Source organism: Stenella coeruleoalba (assembly GCF_951394435.1).
Source record: "Stenella coeruleoalba genome assembly, chromosome: 3".
In the NCBI taxonomy this organism is placed as follows: Eukaryota; Metazoa; Chordata; class Mammalia; order Artiodactyla; family Delphinidae; genus Stenella; species Stenella coeruleoalba.
In genome coordinates, this window is record NC_137148.1 from 48,661,010 (window position 1) to 48,680,730 (window position 19,721).

At 39.4% G+C, this 19,721-nt stretch overlaps 1 long non-coding RNA gene across 4 annotated transcripts in view; it reads right to left on the reverse strand.

Moving 5' to 3' along the window:
* The window catches only part of LOC307185014, a 224,145-nt gene that overhangs the window by 85,774 nt on the left and 118,650 nt on the right, over positions 1-19,721 (reverse strand). The window lies entirely within an intron of this gene.

The window sequence follows — 19,721 nt, forward strand, 5'->3', positions numbered from 1 at the left end:
CCTGATGTAGAACTGAGAAAGGAGGTAGAAAATTGCTATACTTCAGGCAGTCTCTGTCCTGGGGTGCTTTTCATACTGACAGCATATCACCACATGGAGTTAATTCTAGCATTTAAAAATATCTTTTTCATATAATGTAACCCTTCAATTCAAGCCAACTTCAACCGATGCTGAACAGAAGAAAGCAGTGGGCTGTTCAAATGCTGAAAGAAAAAGCAGAGTGTTTTATATATCTCCAATGCAGTAACTTCCTAAAGAATGTTCAAGGGTAATTTGCACTATATGATGTTGTTTCTTTGCACTCTGCCTTCATAACCTAACCTCCAGTAAGATGTAAATCTACTCTAAGTTCAAATTATTATGGAGAACTCTCTTCTGTATCTTTCATCCCTCCATAAAGTCTCTTAATTTTTGCTCTAAGTCCAAAGCCACTAGGTGTGTGTGGTGGTGGGAAAGTGGGGGTTGATGAGAGGGCTGACCAGGCTTCAGGATTTTTTTTTATGGAGCATTAACCAATCTAGTACCATCCTCCATCAATTCTACAAGTATTTTCTGAGCACCGACTTATGAACCATATCCTGTGCTAGAAACTGGGAGCAGAGTTGTGACTTACTTAGTGACTTGGTAAGTTTTATTATAGAAGGAAGCACAAAGTACCTTGTTTTCTCTACCTCGTGCCACAGGGTGCCACAGGGTGTATTAGCATTTCATTACAATGTTCCCATCTCACAGTTAAATTCACTTTAATCTTAGGTACATTAAAACCATTAAAAACTCCAATGGTTTTATTTCAATAGCTTTAGAAAAAGGAGCAAACTCTTGCATTCTTCATATGCTCATTTGCTATGGACTGAATGCACCTCCCGTCAAATTTACATGTTGAAGTTCTAAACCCCAGCCCCTCTCTCTCACCCCTAGAATACAGTAGGGAAAGTACTCTCCAAGTCAAAAAGCATTGATGGCTTTTCTTTGTCAACTAAAATCACCGTATGACCTCTTCTGTCTAGTCCTCCGTAACGGGCTTCCCTGGTGGCGCAGTGGTTGAGCGTCCGCCTGCCGATGCAGGGGACACAGGTTCGTGCCCCGGTCCGGGAAGATCCCACATGCCACGGAGTGGCTGGGCCCGTGAGCCATGGCCACTGAGCCTGCTCATCTGGAGCCTGTGCTCCGCAACGGGAGAGGCTGCAACAGTGAGAGGTCCACGTACCGCAAAAAAAAAAAAAAAAAAAAATTGGGTAGTCCTCCGTAACATACACTCAGCCTCCCTTGCTTGCCTTCTCACTGATGATGCTTCTGCCTTTAAACTGGTCTAGTTTCTGCTCTCTGAACATCCTCATGCTCCTGTTTTCCCACCTCCACACTTCTGCTCTCTGTTTCCTCCCCCACCCCCCGGAATGTCATTCTGCCCGCATTCACCACAATCCTATATTCATTGTCAAGGCTCATCTCAATAGCTGTGAACTTGTCCCTGGTCTTACCAATCAGATGTGACTTCTCCTTCCTTTGAATTTCATTTGAACATCCTTTTGGAATTTATCTGACTTCACCTTCCATTTACTTATGTTTGTAGTGTCTTAGACCTCCTGCTTGACAGTGGGTTCTTTAAAAAGTGAGGATGCAGCTTGGTCACGTTTGCCACGCAGTGCTCTGCCCTTAGAACGCAACTGAAGAAAGAGTCCTGGAATGGGGTTCTGCTTTTCTGAGTCATTTGCAAGACAATCTCCAATCATATCTTTCCTTCTTGGATCTTTGGAAGCATTAGTCATTCACTGTGAACATAGTACCTGTGTCCAATTGTGTGCTGGACAATCAAGGCCAGAAATAGCCAAAATTACAAATTAGAATATTTCACTTAAACATCCAGATTCCCTCAGAATACCAAAGAATCTGATGACACTGGAATTTTCTCATAGCAACTATCAGAAAGGGAAAATTCGCAGCTGCCCTTTTTGGGTGGGGCATACTTGTTGCAGCCCTCCACAGTTCACTGGGCCCACCTCTTTTACTTATGTCACCCACTGGGTCCTCCAGGTGTTTGAATTTACAAGCCCTGGTCTAAATCATGTTTGGCCTTTGTCATTTCCAAAGAATCTAGTATTAGATGTTGCTCAGAACAAAACCCCTATACTTAAAGCCTTGCAATCATCTTTTTAAAATACACTCCTCTGAATACTAACACTGAGAATCCTGAATGATTTCCTGATGTACTACTTCTTTCTGAAAAGGTGCCTCCAAGTACCTTTAGAAATTGTAAATCGACTGCACACAAAGGCAGCGTGAAAGTCACTTCGATGAATATAAAAATAAAACAAAATTGTAACATGTGAAAATGTCAAACCCTCATTAAAATACTAGAAATGTCATTTAATAAAAGAGGCTTGGAGATTCACACTGTTAAACTGAGATACCAGGGAACTTTATGCACATATTTTTAACACATAATCAAGAGAAAAAATTGAACTGGGAACTGTAAGGAAAATAACTTTGCCATATGTACCCCAAAATGTAGTAAATAAACAATGAGCAGAGATATGTTTTTACTCTTTGAATACAACATCAGGTCCCTAGAGCTGAGCCACAAGTCAACAGCATGTATTATACTGAGAAAAAGAACTCACTTTATTAAGTATCAAGAACAAAATCCTCCACAAATGTCTTTTCTAATAGAAATCACCCTCACTGCTAATTTGGAATTTGGAGCAATAGCCTTTTATTAAACTGTTTACAAACAGCATTTCATACGTCAGAATATATAATCATAAATCAAGCTGAGATGACTGCATTAGCCTCAAATAGACTCAGTTAGAGAACCTCAAGAGGGATTTTTAAATACTCTTCCTTCCAATTTTACCCATAATGCCTTGCAATGCAACTTAATTTTGATAGAGTCTTTCATAAAAGTTCTATCTTTACTAACTCAAATAACATTGTTACAAAATTAAAATGAAAAACAAAACATGGCAAGGGGAAAAAATTAACAGGGATAGTCAAGGGACTCCAGATATATCTTCAAGTGAAAACAGAAGATATATAGAAAGTCAATAAAGAAGTGAGATAGAAAAGCAGGTTCCCATGTTTAAGTTGCACAGCAAGGGAATTTTCACAAGCTGTGGCCTACTGGCTTGAATAAACAGAACAGATTATGGAAGAAGTTATCTGTAACATGAGGGAATAGCAGGCAGGCATACAAAATGGGCATTATAATTAGATTTTGCAATTATCTTGGAGTGCATTTCTAACCAGGTGTATAACTTGATGGACAAGAGCACCAGCTTTGGAGTTGGATCTCTTGGTGATAGAGGGCAAGTTACTCTCTATCCCTCTGTTTCCTTATTCTTAAATTGGAAATAACAGTGCCTACATCATATGGCTGCTGTAGGGTTAAAGAAGCTAATGCATGCAACACACTGAGGAGGACTGTGGTTACACTGTCATCCTTCATGTTGCATCAAGGCAGACTGACGTACTGAAAAGTCCAAATAGGTGTTAAACTTCAAAACAAGTACACACTATCTGTTGACTCTTTCCCTTGGAAATAGGGAACTTACGTTGAACCACGTCATAAAACAAAATTTAACATTTTTGAGCAAGGAAATAGCAAAGATCTTCAAAAAAATAAAGAAAAGAAAAAAAAAAACCAAACAAGTGAACCACTTTAAACCATAAGTAAACTGACCTAAAACTATTGGACCAAAATAAAATCAAAGACATCAAAATGTTTTCCAAATGAAAAGCAGAACAATTGTTTAATTGGGTTCAGTACCTGGGAGAGAAATGAAATGAAAAAGAGGCAAATAATTATGTATACGAAGTCAAATGATTAATTTGTTATTAATGACAAACTGTGAGTCCAATTTTATTGTTCAACTTTCCACATTCCTAAGTGTTGTCCTCAGCCTCCATGATCTGGTTCAGCCTTTCCATAGCTACTCTTATTTAGGGGTATTTTTACCTTTACTCACAGTGGATTCGCTGGCAGTGGACTGTAGGTGCCAGTAGACAACCTGTGATCAGAGGAAATGGATCATGACTTAAAGACCAGAGCAGTTCTCAGAAACCACTTAACAGGTCTGATATGGAGGTGAAGACATCAGGTTTGTCAAGCAGTGGTTTCTGATAACAAGAAACAAGAGGACCAACCAAATTTAACACCTACAGGTGTTAGATCAGGACCAGCTATGATTCAGAAGTTAGGAGAACAAACAAGAACCAGAAAGGAAGCAAAACAAATATCTGAAATTCCAGGCAGTCAGTTGAGACCCAGGCTCTCCAGAATGAAACTGGCACATAGTAGGAAGTCAATAAATGAAAGAGTAAATTAATGACTAAATGAATGAAAGAGAGGGTCATGGAAAAGCAAGCAGCAGGTCAGGTAAAAGGTGTGTGGGTGGTGGGAGGGGAAAGTGTGGAGAGAAGACTTTGCTAACAAAGACTCTTTTGCCTCTACCTGAGAGTCATAAGGAACCTTCTTTAAGACTGGAGGACGCCATTAAGTGTGGCTAGCTAGAGAAATGACAGTGTGAATACACAAGTACATTGTGCTTACTAGTAAGAAGTAATGAGGGAAAGAACCAAATTGTCACTTGTGACCTCCTCCTCCTCCTAAACTTAAGCAGCTTCTTCCCTTTCTCAAATGCCCTTTTATGCACAGGTCTCTAAAGAGGCCTCAGAAACTCCACCTCTGATGGTTCCAGCTAGGTCTCACAGCAATTTTACCACACTGTTTGCTATTCTCCAGTGTTGAAATTCTCTGGGGTCTACCTTATTCCATTCCTGTCCCGGTTTAGGAAAAGGAGAGAGAAAAGGAAAATGGGGGGGAAAGAGTAACAGTTTTTCACATATTTTAAAAGAAAAGAACCAAGACTGTGTATAAAAGAAATCATGCTGTTCCTCCATTTCTCAGTCTCTGTCAATACTTCTCACCCAGATTTTCCTTAGAATGGGGGTAATGGATAGATGGTGCTCTAAGATCCTCCATCAGGACTGACGCTTCGTTCCCACAGCTGCTGGGAATACTGACTGCTGGTAGCTTGCTAGAGATGGCCTTTGGCCACAGCATCATGTCCTCACCCAGGCAGCAGCCCACAGCCAATACCTGGTTGATACAGAGATACAAAGACCATCCCAGCTCCAGAGTTCCCTTAGAATGGGCTGAGCCCCAGGTGCAATGCCAATCCTTTACCAATCACGACTCCCTCACTTTCCTACAGGAAGCACACAGTTCTCTGTTTTAGGGTCTGTCTCCGGAGAGCTTAATCTAAGAAAGGGACACCAAGTTTGAGGATATATATAAATTACATTCAAGACAGAAAATACACCGACCTTAGATGCTACTTCCACAAGCCATTGACCAGATAGAAATGATGTCAAGAGATGATAGGCTTAGAGGAATGCTTCTAAGCAGCAGACTTATATTAGGAAAAAATGGAGTTGCTCCTTTCCATATGGAAAAGAACAGACGACAAAAGAAAGGACACAATCAAAACAAAGGCAAAACTGCTACCGAGAAATAGTTTATGATTGTATATAATTACATTGCTATGTAATCGGGATGTTCTCATTAAATATAGAAGTAATATATAGTCCCTTATTGGATGCAAACAATTTCAGTAATGTTATAATCCTCAAAAACTCAGCATGAGTAGCCTGTGTAAAGCAGTGAATAGCAGGGATTTAATGACTGTCTTGGGGCTTGGTAAAACTGTGTGGTGTTATTTGGGTGATTGTGTCCAGGAATAATTGTTTCATTCATATTGAATACCAGGACGGCTTTAGGAATTAAATAATTTATATTGAATTAAGTTAAATAATCTAGCCAACAAACCTAATGAATCATGAACTGCATTCTGATTGGTGGAGAAGAGGCATTAGCCCCCAGAGAGTAGCTGCTTTCTCTACATAACCACCCAGGCACGCTGCAGATAAATTTGCAAGTTGGCCAATATAGTTGCAAAAGATGAACTGAATATAAAAGATAGCTACTAAATCCCCAGAGTCTGAGGTGACCAGTGTGGATTTGGTGATGAATACTAAAAAATTATTACAGAAACAATTAAAGTTAACCCTCAAATTTATGAAATCAATGCAAGTTATGCTGCTTGAGAAATTAACTGTGCTGTTCATTATAAGATTGCTAATTACTATCAGGGAGAAGTGTGCCTTTAAAGCAACATACTCAAAGTAGGAATGTTAGATTGGCTTTTGGCAAAAAACTGAGCATCTATAAAGATAAAAGGAATAGTTAAGAATAAGAGTAGGAAATGTTTTATGAAATACACATATGTAAAATCACCTTTTATTTGATGTAGCCATTTTAAATAGTAAACACAGGGTTAGAATACTATTTATCTCTGGGTATCTTTAAGAACATGATATAAAAACTAAAGAATGAATGAAAAAGATGACTAGGTATTTGGCATGTTTTCAAAAAACACAACTACCCTAAGCATTTACATGAACTCTGCTTGATACATAAGTGGAGGTATGATAATCGTCATTATGTAATAAGTTGGAATTTACAAGATTTGTCCTCCTGAAGCTTTTGATTTCTCCTTGCAGGCTGTTTTCATCTAGGAAAACAGTCACAGCATCAAAAGTCCAGGTGGGTGTGTGGCCATGAGGACCAGGAGGATGATTTCCTTGGTACCAATAACCAGGACCAATAAAGCAGCACTTTCCCTTATATTTCATTCTCTTTTTTTCTGGAGAGTTGAAATCATGATTAAAACCACCAAACAAAAGATCTGCTTATCACTATGCTTATTAAAGGAATAAATAACTTGAACAAAGCTTTAAGATATATATAAAAAATAACCTGTGTGCTTTTCTCTCTAATATTTATCTCATAGTAGCAATCACTAGATTTTCTAACACTGATCTTTTTCTTGAGGGTAGAACGTAACTTTCCAACTTTCTTTCGTTTCAAAAGGCTTTTCCCAGACATTTTCACAGTCTAGACTTTCGGCTTAAAGATCATCTCTTTGTAACAGAAGCCTTACCTACCTCTGTACCACTTATCCATAGAATGACTATAATCACCCTTCCAAATATCTGACCCAAAGCCCCTCCTATTTCATTTTTAAGAGTATCACATCTGTTTTCTGTACACATTTTTCTCATCTCATAGAGTGGAGACACATCAGAAATTGGGTATGACAGATACATTACCACAGGGGAATAAAACTGAGGATGTTTCTGAAAATCACACTTAAGAAATCAGAAAAGCATTTAAACTTATTTACTTAGAAATGCATTTTCATAAGTATCAGTAATGTTAAAAACTAAAATACTGCACAGTACAGAACCAGCAACTGTTGTAATTACCAGTGTCATGTGGGCACTTCATCTGACTGGAATGCAAAAAGAAAAAAATACCAGTAATATAGCTGCTTTGAACAGATCTTTCTACTTGGTTTCTTGTTCATACATTTTGGCATCTTTCTAGACAACTTAGAAGAGGTGATGACCTTGTAATGTGATACTAGTAATAGTCATTCAGTGGTTACTACAACCAAAAAGCAATGTCTACATTCAGATGGAAAGCCCACCACTCACTAGTTATGTGACTTTGGGCAAGTCTTCTGAAGTCATTTCATTCGAGTTTCTCCATGACACCCGTCACAACATGACTTGTCTTATTTACTGCTTTGCTTTATTCTCTCTCTCTTCACTAAAATATAAGCTCCTTGAGGGCAGAAATAGTGTCTTTTCCATTCCCAGCTCTCTTCTGAATACCTACAGTGCACATAGTGCACATAGTGGACATGAGAGAATGAAGAAGTTAATAAACCTCCTTAAGCCGCAGTATCTTCATCTGTGAAAGGGAGAAGAATAATATCACCTATCTTAGAAGGATGACACAGCATACACAGTGAGATTGCATACAAAACACTGTACCTGACTATTATTAGGCAAATGTAAAACATTATCTTTCCTCTCTCTCTCCTCACTGCAATATACATTAGCATCAGAATGTGTTTATCATTGGTGATCCTCAACCATACCAGATCCTTCTTATAAAAAATATTTTATAATGCACTCTGTACTATCCTAAAGTGAAATGCACAGATATATAACCTACCTATCTACATCATTTTAAATGTATATAATACCTTGTTATACAAAGAACAAATATTTGAGTAACTTACTTTAAATAATAATGTGTTTCCACAATATGTCACCTCACACCTGTCAGAATGGCTATCATTAAAAAGAATACAGGGCTTCCCTGGTGGCACAGTGGTTGAGAGTCCGCCTGCTAATGCAGGGGACGCGGGTTCGTGCCCCGGTCTGGGAAGATCCCACGTGCTGCGGAGCGGCTGGGCCCGTGAGCCATGGCCGCTGAGCCTGCGCGTCCGGAGCCTGTGCTCCGCAGTGGGAGGGGCCACAGCGGTGAGAGGCCCGCGTACCGCAAAAAAAAAAACAAAAGAATACAAATAACACATGTTGGTGAGGATTTGAAGAAAAGGGAACCATTGTACACTGTTGGTGGGAATGTAAATTGGTGCCACCACTGCGGAAAACAGAATGGAGGTGTCTCAGAAAACTGAAAACAGAGCTACCATATAAGCTACCACAATTCCACTCCTGGTATATATCAAAAAACACCCCCAAAACACTACATGCACCCCAATGTTCATAGCAGCATTATTTACAACTGCAAGATACAGAAGCCACCTAAGTGTCCATCAACAGATGAATAGATAAAAAAAGATGTGATATATATAACACAGACCGGGTGGCTTATAGACAACAAAAATTTGTTTCCCACAGTTCTTTTTTTTTTGCGGGGGTTGGGGGGAAGCAGAAAAGAATAGCCTTATTGCTTTGCCAGGCAAAGGGAGCCACAGAGGGCTAATGCCCTCAAAACTGTCCCTCTCATAGTTCTTGAGGCCGGAAGTCTGAAATCAGGGTGTGAGCATGGTCGGGTTCTGGGGACGGCCCTCTTCCAGGCTGCAGATGGCTGGCTTCTAACTGTGTCCTCACATGGCAGAAAGGCTGAAGAGCTCTGTGGGGTCCCTTCCATAAGGGTGCTAATCCCATTCATGAGGGCTCCACGCTCATGACCTAATCACTTCCCAAAGGCCCTACCTCCTAATACCATCACACTGGGGGTTAGGATTTCAACATATGAATTTTGGAGGGACACAAACATCAGTCCATAACACTGTATTTTATCTGCACATAATTATCGAAGTTTTGTATTTTTGTGTCTAAGAGTTTTATCCTTTTTATTTAAAAAACGATACTTTCACACCAATGAAGTACACCAAAGCAAGAGAATGATTTTTGAGAGCATACAATTTGCTAATAAATAAGGGTATTTCAAATATGTTAGGTGAATTAGCTGTATAGGGAAATTCCATTAAACAAAATTCAAATGCATATGAGAAACAATATATATATATTATGTATATGTATATATGAATCTCTTTGTTGTACAGCAGAAATTAACACAACATTGTAAATCAACTATACTTCAATAAAATTAAAACAAAAACAAAATTCAAGGAGCTTCTACTAAAATACAAGAATCTACCTGTTGACTAGATGGTATAATGCTCTTTGTTAAATAAAATATAAATTTCTGTGGAAATATATTTCTTCCTCCTACGTCCTTTTATCCCGGCCTCCCACATCACTTTTTATGCTAGAGCAGATACACTTGAATCTTATAAAATAATATAATTGATAAGTCCTTAACAACATTATTAAACTACCATTTATTTACTGCTTACCAGGTGCCAGGCATGTTGCTGCAATGCCTTTTATACATTAGTGGTTCTCTAGACTGCCTGTCCATTAGAATCACCTGGGAACTTGTCATTAAAAAAAAAAAAGTCAGCACCCTAATATGCAGGCAAGGATTGACATACACGATGCACTATCTCACTAGGAGCACAAAGGTAGGCACTATTATTATACTCGTTTTTCAGATGTAGAAAGTGAGATACAGAGAGTCTACCTAACTTGCCAAAGTTAATGTGTTAGGTGGCTGAGTTGCAGCCTTAACCCAGAGAAGCCAACCTAGATACTGCAATTTATTTAATAGACGCTGCTATTTGCCATCATAATGATGAATAAATGAAGAAAGAGCCTAGATTGACTAGCCTATTTTTCAATTAAGTCCATGTTTTTAATACATTGAAAATCAGTTCCCAGCCAAAAAAAGTCTTTAAACCTATGTTTTTAAAACAATTTGCATTTCCAGTCCTCCTCCTCCAAATACCATTGCAAAGTAAATGGATACGTTAATATGGCTTTTTTTTTAATCAGTTGGTTTTTTTTTCAATTGAGGTAAAATTCACATAACATAAAATTAACCATTTTAACCATTTTAAAGTGTACAACTCAGTGGCTTTTAGTACATTCACAATGTTGTGCAATGACTATGTAATTCCAGAACATTTTCAGCAGATCAAAAAGAAACCCCATACCCATTAAGCAATCTCCCCATTTTGCCTTCTCCCCCAGCTCCAGGCAACTGATAATCTGTTCACGTCTCCATGAATTTGCATATTCTGGACATTTCCCAAGAGTAAAATAATATAACATGTGGCCTTTTGGGGCTGGTTTCTTTTACTTAGCATAATGTCCTCAAGGTTCATCCATGTTGTAACATGAATCAGTACTTCAGTCCTTTTTATGGCTAAAGAATATTCCATGATGTGTATATATTACATTTTGTTTATCCATTATCAGTTGATGCACATTTGGATTGCTTCCACTTTGAGAAACATTATAATGAATAATGCTTAATGAATACTGGTATACAAGTTTTTGTTTAATAATATGATAAGTAACATCATATTATTACTGAATAATAATAACTTTTCTAGTCCCCAATACTCACTCCAACCAGGCCTCGCATTGAGTACAGAACTATTTTATCAAGTTATTAAATTCTTTTTTAAATTAATTTATTTATTTATTTTGGGCTGTGTTGGATCTTCGTTGCTGTGCGCGGGCTTTCTCTAGTTGAGGCAAGCAGGGGCTACTCTTCATTGCGGTGTGCGTGCTTCTCATTGCAGTGGCTTCTCTTGTTGCGGAGCACTGTCTGTAGGTGCACAGGCTTCAGTAGTTGTGGCACGTGGCCTCAGTAGTTGTGGCTCATGGGCTCTAGAGCACAGGCTCAGTAGTTGTGGCACATGGGCTTAGTTGCTCTGCAGCATGTGGGATCTTCCTGGACCAGGGCTGGAACCCGTGTCCCCTGCATTGGCAGGCAGATTCTTAACCGCTGCACCACCAGGAAAGTCCCAAGTTATTGAATTCTATTTATAAGCTTACCTTTAACATTGTAAGTTAAACGATTATTTTACAAAATAAAATGATGTTTCACCCAAAGGAGTTTTTTTCAAATAACCTTATTTCCATTTCGAGAGAAAAGCTCTACTTTGGGACTTTTACTCTAACTTCCTTTCACAACCACCCCTCTTCTTCCCTTCAGCTGTTGATTCTATGTGTCCTTGAACAGGTCACTTCCTCGCTTTGTTCATTCATTTATTTAACCAATTACTGACCGCATTTCAAGTTTCAGGAACTGGGCTCAATGGGAATACAGCAGGTACAACACAGACACAGACCCTGCACTCACAGAATTTATGCTCTAATGGGAGACAGGCGCTAAACACTTCATGAACATAGCGCCTTAGTTATAATTACAGTAAGTGTTATGAAGAAACCCTGAGGATGCTATGAAAGTGAATAACAGATATGATTTTCCTATGACTCCTTTTCTCCACCTGACATATTACAAAGAAACTGAGACTTTTCAGAAATGTGAAATAGAGTGACTTCATTGACAAGCCTGTCTGCCCCTGTGGTGGAACTGCCCCCAAAAATATGTCCTCCAGCAATACAAATCCCAAGAACACAGTGTAAAAATTCATGGTTTGGAGACTTAAAAGTATTTCCGGTTTCAAGGATATCTATTAAAATTGAGAAAACTTGTGTAGATATTTGCTGTTAGCAGATTTAATCTTTTTTTTTAAAGGAAAGTACCTTTTTTTCTTTTTTTTTAAATTAATTAATTTTTATTTATTTATTTTTGGCTGCGTTGGGTTTTCATTGCTGCGCAAGGGCTTTCTCTAGCCACGGCAAGCAGGGACTACTCTTCATTGCGGTGCGCAGGCTTCTCATTGCAGTGGCTTCTCTTGTTGCAGAGCACGGGCTCTAGGCGAGTGGACTTCAGTAGTTGTGGCACGTGGGCTCAGTAGTGTGGCTCGCAGGCTCTAGAGCGCAGGCTCAGTAGTTGTGGCACATGGGCTTAGTTGCTCTGTGGCATGTGGGACCTTGCCAGACCAGGGTTTGACCCTGTGTCCCCTGCATTGGCAGGTGGATTCTTAACCACTAGCAGATTTAATCTTAAGGCAGCTAAGTAAAAACTGTGTGGCAAAGGGCACTTTCAAATAATGACTCGTGCAATCAGAAACGTGTGTGTGTGTAGTCACATGGCTTTTTAAATTGACAAAATGATTATGCATAAATCCTGTAAACTACTAAAAATTCAAACTTTAATAGCATATGAAAATATTACAAAATCAGTTTATTCACTCATCTTTGAGAATTTTTTGTCCAGTTAATAAGAATATTGTAAAGTAAGATGCTAAATTAGACTGTTTTCAAGAACTGGAGGCTTTATCCCTACAGAGCTTCCTCAATTCTGATTCTAAGTTGGCATCTCAGCTTTAATGGCATTGGTTTCTTTAAGAGGACGTATTTTCACAGGCCCAGATAGACCCAAATATTGTCTAGAATTTGACTACATCATTAGAAATTTGGGGTTAGCTCTGAGGTTCACACAGACCCAAATTCTAAGGGCTGCCTGGTCGGCCCAGTTCACCCTCTGCTCATCAGTCCCTGGAGAAACAGCCACATTGCTAAGACAGGTGGTTGAGGATTCCTCTCCCCTGACGTTCAAGTTCTAAGGATACCTGTAGAGACTGAAAGCTTGTACAACACTACCGGTGAATCTGCTCCAAAACTGTGACTTCATTTCTACCAAAAAACTATGCAACTTAAAAAAAAAAAAGTGTTACTTCTCAGGCTTAGGGCATTTCTACAATGAGTAATGACTGGCATTTCCAGGCACCACCAGTTTAACCCACACGCCTCTAGTTTACATCTGTAAGCCCATATTTCCAGAAATACCTGTACCAGGCTCTATGTTTTCCTCTTAGTTTCAAATTAAATTTGTCCAATAGCATGGCTCATCAGTAAGGTTATGCATGGAATTCCAAAAGCTTTGGAAGCTTAGACCGCTTTAAAAAAATAGGTCTCCCTGACCTGGTCCTGTGTCCACAATAAGGAACATAAGTCTCTACACTTGGCCTCTGTTTCCACGTTAACTCATAGCTGCCAGTGGTGAAAGGCATGGACCTGAAGAATATTGAAAGTCTGGTCACATCCTTGTTCATGTCATGCAACAAACCTGAATGTTCCCTGCACACACTCTACTGATTCTCCTGATGGAAGATCCTAGGGAAAACCAGTTTCTCTTTAGTCTTGAATAAACTAGTTAAATGTTTTTTCCCTGTTTATTGCATGTGTCTCATGACCTGTGGCAAATAGAACCAGTTCTTTTAAGTTTAGTCTCAATTTTTAAAAATTTCTTACGCAGGCCCACAAAATTACTGTGGGTTAATTAATGTGGTAATTTTTTTCCCTAAAAACATCAGGTCAGTTTCATTTGCCCCACTCGATTTTGGGACTTACCATTACTATAGCACCAGTGTCAGTTTGGATTCAAACAGAAATTAGACTGAACTCCAGCTTCTTCATTTATTATTTGGGTGACCTTGGGAAAATGATTTTTATCTGTGCAAGCCTCAGTTTTCCCACCTTAAAAGGGGATTGTAGGGCTTCCCTGGTGGCGCAGTGGTTGGGAGTCCGCCTGCCGATGCAGAGGACACGGGTTCCTGCCCCGGTCCGGGAGGATCCCACATGCCACGGAGCGGCTGGGCCCGTGAGCCATGGCCACTGGGCCTGCGCGTCCGGAGCCTGTGCTCCGCAACGGGAGAGGCCACAACAGTGAGAGGCCCGCATACCGCCAAAAAAAAAAAAAGAGGGGGATTGTAAATTATACTTAACTGAGTTATTGGGAAGATTAAGTGAATTACTCATGCTTAATAAATATTTGTTGAAAACTTTTAAGGTTAATTCTTTAAACCTTTATCAACTACCACTTTTTTTTTTTTTTTTTCGGTACGCGGGCCTTTCACTGCTGTGGCCTTTCCCGTTGCGGAGCACAGGGTCCGGAGGCGCAGGCTCAGCGGCCATGGCTCACAGGCCCAGCTGCTCCGCGGTATGTGGGATCTTCCCGGACCGGGGCACGAACCCGTGTCCCCTGCATCGGCAGGCGGACTCTCAACCACTGCGCCACCAGGGAAGCCCCAACTACCACTTTTTAAGGGTTTATTAATTGCTGGTTATACAGGTATCTGGGATTGGGAGGAAAGGAGTATTGTTATGTATATGTGTCATTTATTGGTTTTCCAGCATCCATTCCCCCTCCCTAACTCCACTGGGATTCCTTTTATAGAACTCCTTCTTTGGTATTGTGTAGGGTGTTGGTGGGTTGGTAAATCCAGCTGCCCATCTCCCACTTAGAATCTAAAGAGGCCAGATCCTGCCTCTGCCTGAACAGCCAGAAACTGAGAATACCCCCCTCTATCGGCCAGTTTGTGGGCCTATCTTGGTCCTTGCATTTTATTATTCTATCATGTACATGGGTATTAGGGGAATGCCTTCTATAGGAATGTGGCCAAATAAAGCATATAGGACCAAACAGTTAATGAAAATGACTGTAGTTCAATCCATCCACAAATCTATAAGGCAAAAATATTCAAGAATCTTCTAATCTTTGAAAAAACTGCTCTTACGAAGTCTCCTCAAGAGCAAAGTAAGTTTTCTGTACTTTCAGTGTTCTCCTCGAGTCTCTACAGAGACCTCAGGAAGCCAGGCATGGATGTTTTTAAAATGTTAATATCCGGTGCTTGGGATGAGTAAGTCATGGGTTCAGTGATCATCTGAGGGACTGTGTATTCTAAATGTTAATATTACTTGGGAAGATTACTTTGTGTAGGTGGTAGAAAAGAGAACAAATCAGTTTGCCTTTTGGAGAAAAGAAAATCAAAGAAGATATTTCTTGTGTATCTGTAATTAATGGGGTTTACAGAGGACTCAATCCACTTCCCACCTGAGTCCAGGGCTTGGGGAGCAAAGTGATAAACGGTTAAGAGGATGATTTTAGCCAAAGGTAACTCTGCAGCACAACACAAAGACCTATTATTACTTTTTTTAATCAGCAAAGAATTTAACATGTATCAGCTTTCAATACTATTTCTTGGTGGATGAAAGGAGGTCCTGAGCTATGAGCATATCCATTAATTTCTCATCATCAAAGCTCTAGGCATCTTTCCCTGGTGATGAAGTGTCTCTGCCTTGATTAAGACTGTAGAATTATTAAAACACCCTAGTCACAAAGATGATTTAGAAATGTGCCTATGGAGAGTTATCTAACCAAGCACCTCACAGAGGAAGAGCTACCCAGCCATGTGCACATGTACCCAACCTTGACCTCTTTGGAACAAGCATCACTTCCCCATTAAACAAACGTTTCACTTTCTTATCAATTTGCTTTCCAAAATGCTTTCCTTGTATTTTTAACTTAGTTCTCACTTTTCATGAAAGACACACACACACACACACACACACACATTTAAAGACATACATGGTTCTCTAAAACAATCATTGTGATCACTCTTCCGGTATTTATACCCTCGTTACCAAACTATTTCTTCTTGATCTTTCCATTTTAGACATTATCTATTCACTTCCCACTCTCTCCAGCTGCCTCGCTCCTCCCTGCTCACCCATGTGCCTTTCCCATCTCCCAACTCTGCTAATCACAGCTATAGAGCTATGCCATAACTTTGGTTGGAATTTTTAATACTGACGTTATTGTAACTATAAAACGTCTGGGGTTTTATTTCTTTTCTTGCATAACTTTTTATCCTCAAGTGAATTAGTAACCCCGAACTCTCCCCAGGAGTCTAAACCTCTCCCAGAACATTCAGATACAGCATGTAGTCTCTCAATTTTGTCTTCTTGGAAACATCTTTCCCAGCATTTCCTGACCTGCTCTAGCCCCCAGTTGTTGTCCTCTACACCTGGTGCATAATGTTTTTCTAGAATTTCTCTCCATGGTAACCGTGGGCCTTCCTTTGCCTCCATCTTATGTTGGTCTTCTGTTTCCTGGATTCCATCTCTTCTATCTTGGTTTACTACCTCATGTTATACTATCTCCAGTGATTTCCTAGAAAATTGATGCATCAGAGAAAAATGGAGGCCTTGCACATTGAAAAATGTCTTTATCCTATCTTCATCCTTAATCAGTCTTTCATTTGGATATATAATTTCAGGTTTGAAATCATTTTCCCTCAGAATTTTGAAGGTATTTCTCCATTTTCTGCAGGTGTCTAGTGTAACTATTGAGAATTCTGATGCCAATCTGATTCTTGATCTTTTGTAAATAAATTGTGTTTCTTTCTTAAAAGCTTTTATCTTTTCTCTTGTTCTCAGTGTTCTGAAAATTTTGTAAGAATACGGTTTGTTGTGGGTCATATGTTGGGCACTAGATGTATTCTTTTGATCGAAAGAATAATTACAAAACTATGTCCTTCGATTCTTGAAAATTTAAAAAATAATTTTCCCATTTTACTTGTTCTTTCTTTCTAGAATAACTTTTATTGGGATTTGGGCATCCTGAAATGATCCTCTAATTCTCTTATAATTTCTCTCCAATCTCTCTTATATGTTTTTAATACTTCTGGGAGACTTACTCATTTTATCTTTTGGCCTTCTATTGAATTTTTACATCTGGTATCATTTTTATATTTCCAGGAACTCTTTTTTGTTTTCTGATATTCTTTTTCTTTTTTATACCATGTTACTCTTGTTTCATAGATACAATATCTTCTTTAATTTTTTCAAACAGATTAAATTATTTTTTCAGGTTTTAGATCTATGCATGGTCTTATTTTCCTACAAATTACTTTTCCCCTGTGATGCTGGTCTCTGTCTTTTACATATAGACAGTCCCCAATGTCTTATGCTCCTTGCCTCTCCACTTCTAGTCAGAGGGGAGCACCAAAGAGCTACTTGGAGACACAGGACATGCAGGAGAGCCTGTTAGTGTGGGGTCTTATCCTACATATGCTGATCTGTGCATTTCTTGGTGAGTCCTCTACGTCAGTCTCTTTAAGAATTCTCTCCTGGGCTTCTCAAATTCCCCAAAGAAAAATCTTCCAGGGTAAAGATTCTCTGTTAGGCCAGTTTACAAACCCACATCTATATAAAAGGGTCTAGCACAGTGTCAGGCACATAACACTCACACAACTAAAAATGTTAGACCCATTCTTCATCTTCACTACCTTGATGCAGTTTGAAACCAGTTCCATCAGGTACTGACAGACAGCAACCAGGAACTAGGAGCTCCTTCAGACACTGTGGAAGTGGGGAAGTGTCTTCCTTATAATGCAGGAATAGTGAATGGATTATTTTCTCCTTTGGGGTTGAGTTCTGCAATATTAGAAACAGATTCACAGTGCTTCCAATTTTTTAGCATATTCCTTAGCTATAATAGTGTCACATACATTATTTATTTTATGGGATCTTATCCTATGCCATCCTCTCCACTTGTTATTTTTTACTGACCTCTTCCCCTTTCTGTATTTGTCTCTCTTCCATCTCTTGAGTTTGTGATTTCTATTTGAAAACCTTTGGCCTTCCTTGAGAAAAACACAATAAAACAGCGGTCCCCAACATTTTTGGCGCCAGGGACCAGTTCTGTGGAAGACAATTTTTCCACAGACTGGGGTTGTGGGTGGAGATGGTTTAGGGGGTAATGCGAGCAATGGGAGTGGGGGATGGTTTAGGAGGTAACGCGAGCGATGGGAAGCGATGGGGGGCGGCACATGAAGCTTTGCTCACTCACCCACCACTCACCTCCTGCCATGCAGCCCAGTTCCTAACAGGCGGCAGACCAGTACCAGTCCACAGCCCAGGGGTTGGGGACCCCTGCCATAAAGAGAGAGTTGTAACTGGTAAATGACAGGCCCCAGTGACACACAGAGTCTGGCTGACGTAAAATGCTGACCCATTTAACAGATGCACCCAGTTGTTACATAACCCAGAAGATTTCAATAGCTTCAAGACTTCTAAAACTGATCTTACTTTTAAGAATCAGTGTGAAAATAGGCATAAAGGATTCTCAGAGAGGGACAGCAAGCCCCTTAGAGTCCTTACCATAAATTGGATTAATATTATTTTGAGGAAAATGGCCTAGCAAAATAACACCCGACATCGGATTCTATATAATAAATCAAAATGCATTAATTATTCTAAATACTCTTAATGCTGAGTGAAATCTGAGGATTTCTTAATCAGGATCACTATTATTTCTTAAAATATCCCATCCCTCTGTCACTGGGAAGTTAACTAAAGCTTAAAAGTATATGCTGGGGTACAAAGTTTATGTATTTTTTTTTAACATCTTTACTAGACTATAATTGCTTTACAATGTTGTTAGTTTCTGCTGTATCACAAAGTGAATCAGCTGTACGTATCCATATATCCCCATATCCCCTCCCTCTTGCGCCTCCCTCCCACCCTCCCTATCTCATCTCTCTAGGTGTTCACAAAGCACTGAGCTGATCTCCCTATGCTATGCGGCTGCTTCCCACTAGCTATCTATTTTAAGTTTGGTAGTGTATATATGTCAATCCTACTCTCTCACTTTGTCTCAGCTTACCCTTCTCCCTCCCCATGTCCTCAAGTCCATTCTCTATATCTGCGTCTTTATTCCTGTCCTGTCCCTAGGTTCTTCAGAACCATTTTTTTTTAGATTCCATATATATGTGTTAGCATACGGTATTTGTTTTTCTCTTTCTGACTTAATTCACTCTATATGACAGACTCTAGGTCCATCCACCTCACTACAAATAACTCAATTTTGTTTCTTTTTCTGTCTGAGTAATATTCTATTGTATGTATGTACTAAATCTTCTTTATCCATTTATCTGTCGATGAACACTTACGTGGCTTCCATGTCCTGGTTATTGTAAACAGTGCTGCAAAGAACACTGTCGTACATACCTCTTTTTGAATTATGGTTTTCTCCAGGTATATGTGAAGTAGTGGGATTGCTGGGTCTCATGGCAGTTCTATTTTTAGTTTTCTAAGGAACTTCCATACTGTTCTCCATAGTGGCTGTATCAATTTACATTCCCACCAACAATGCAAGAGGGTTCCCTTTTCTCCACACCCTCTCCAGCATTTATTGTTTGTACACTTTTTGATGATGGTCATTCTAATTGCTGTCAGGTGATACCTCACTGTAGTTTTCATCTGCATTACTCTAATGATTAGTGAAGCTGAGCATCCTTTCAAGTGTTTGCTGGCAATCTATCTTCTTTGGAGAAATGTCTCTTTAGGTCTTCTGCCCATTTTTGGATTGGGTTGTTTGTTTTTTAATTGATATTGAGCTGCATGAGCTGCTTGTATATTTTGGAGTCTAATCCTTTGTCAGTTTCTTCATTTGCAAATATTTTCTCCCATTCTGAGGGTTTTCTTTTCATCTTGTTTATGGTTTCCTTTGCTGTGAAAAAGCTTTGAAGTTTCATTACATCCCATTTGTTTATTTTTGTTTCCATTTCTCTAGG